Genomic DNA, 1,773 nt, shown 5'->3' on the forward strand with positions numbered 1-1,773 from the left:
CTAGTTTTCTAGGAATAGTCAACAGGAAAAGTCATATGGCTAGACCCTAGACTACTAAAGACGAAAAACTAAACCTCAACCAAAAATGAGGTCAACACCCCTTTCACACTTCTTTGTCTGGTCTCGTTGAAAAGTACTATCTTTTTGAACTTCTTGAAGATAATATTCCCCTTTTTTTTAGAGTTTTCTTAGGTGGCTTATGTTATCTAAGATGTAATTAACTATAGGGGTTTGCTTTTGTATGAAGCTTTTTCTGAACCCAACTTAATACAAACATATTTAATTCTTTATATTAAATCAGTAAATTTTAGGCAAATAAAATGGTTTTTGCAGACCAAACTGATGTCATACATTTCGTAGTTTATTTGATCGAGCATCACCCTCAAGTTTTGTGTTTATCTTCCAGGATAGATACATGGCTTGAAGTGTAGTACTCTTTTATTTGAATTATGAAAGATATAAGATCAGTTTGATTTCATATTTTTTAAAAAGATATATATATATATTATAAATCGAAAGCTCGGATCGAGAGAAGTGGAGGTGAGGCTCATTGGAGATTTGTTAGGTTTAGGGTTCCGGCGATGGCGGAGCGGTCGGATGAAACACTGTTGGATAAGATAACCGAGAAGATACACGCAGTTCATGACTCCTCGTCGTTCGATTCCGATGATGAAAAGAACAAGCCTTCAGATTCGTCGCTTTAGCCCAAGATCTATCGTCTTTTTGGCAGGGAGAAGCCGGCACACCAGGTCCTTGGTGGTGGAAAGTCTGCGAATTTGTTTCTTTGGAGGAATAAGAAGGCATCAACTGTAGTTTTAGGCGGGGCTACTGCCATATGGGTTCTTTTTGAATTGATGGAATACCATCTTCTCACGCTGGTCGGCCATATTCTAATACTTACATTGGAGATCCTATTTCTCTGGTCTAATGCAGCCTCGTTTATCAACAAATCTCCTCCAAACATTCCTCAGGTGAGCATTCCCGAAGATCTGGCTGTGAACATTGCACTTTCTCTAAGGTTTGAGATCAACCGTTCTATTGCTGCTTTGAGGGAGATTGCTTCAGGGATAGATTTGAAGAAGTTTCTTACTGTGATTGCTGGCCTTTGGGCTGTCTCTATTCCTGGAAGCTACTTGAATTTCCTCTCCCTGTTTTACCTTGTGTTTGTTCTTCTGCATACGGTGCCTATTGTGTATGAGAAATATGAGGACAAAATAAACTCTTTTGGTGAGAAGGTAGTGGAAGAAATTAAGAAGAAGTATGCAGTATTTGATGCCAAGGTTTTGAGTAAAGTATCGAAGGGCCTTTCGAAGGATAAGAAGCATTAGAAAGGTGAGGAATGATTTTGTTGCTGGACTGTATCTGTGAGTTAGATGACTTTTCCTTGTGCTATATGGTTTTAAGACTGCATTAATTGATGTTTAGTTATAGAATTTCCCGTTTTTTTTCTTGCTTCTTTATTTTATCTTCTTTTGGTTATAAATGCTTGTGTATTATTTGTTGATGATGGTGAGTTTTTTTTTTTATTTTTAAGATCATCTCTATTAGTTATATTGTTACTTGTTCTATTGGTAGAACATACTACTGAATTATGAAACAATAAAATTTTGCCAAAGAAAAACATAGACCCCAGGTAGCATGTAATAAAAAAAACTTAAGATAGATTGTGGGAGAGGGAGATCATAGCAGGCAATAAGCAATCACTTTAGATCTTGGTTAGCAATTCTGAAATATGGGACCTTTATCCTGTCACCCCTGTCACCCTTTTATCCT

The 1,773-nt window shown here is 36.9% G+C and overlaps 1 pseudogene; it reads left to right on the top strand.

Annotated features, from left to right (window-relative positions):
• The first annotated feature begins 525 nt into the window (after positions 1 to 525).
• LOC110038683 lies at positions 526 to 1,522 on the top strand (annotated as a pseudogene).
• The last annotated feature ends 251 nt before the right edge of the window (positions 1,523 to 1,773 follow it).

The sequence above is a fragment of the Phalaenopsis equestris genome, unplaced genomic scaffold (genome assembly GCF_001263595.1).
Source record: "Phalaenopsis equestris unplaced genomic scaffold, ASM126359v1 Scaffold233490, whole genome shotgun sequence".
NCBI lineage: Eukaryota > Viridiplantae > Streptophyta > Magnoliopsida > Asparagales > Orchidaceae > Phalaenopsis > Phalaenopsis equestris.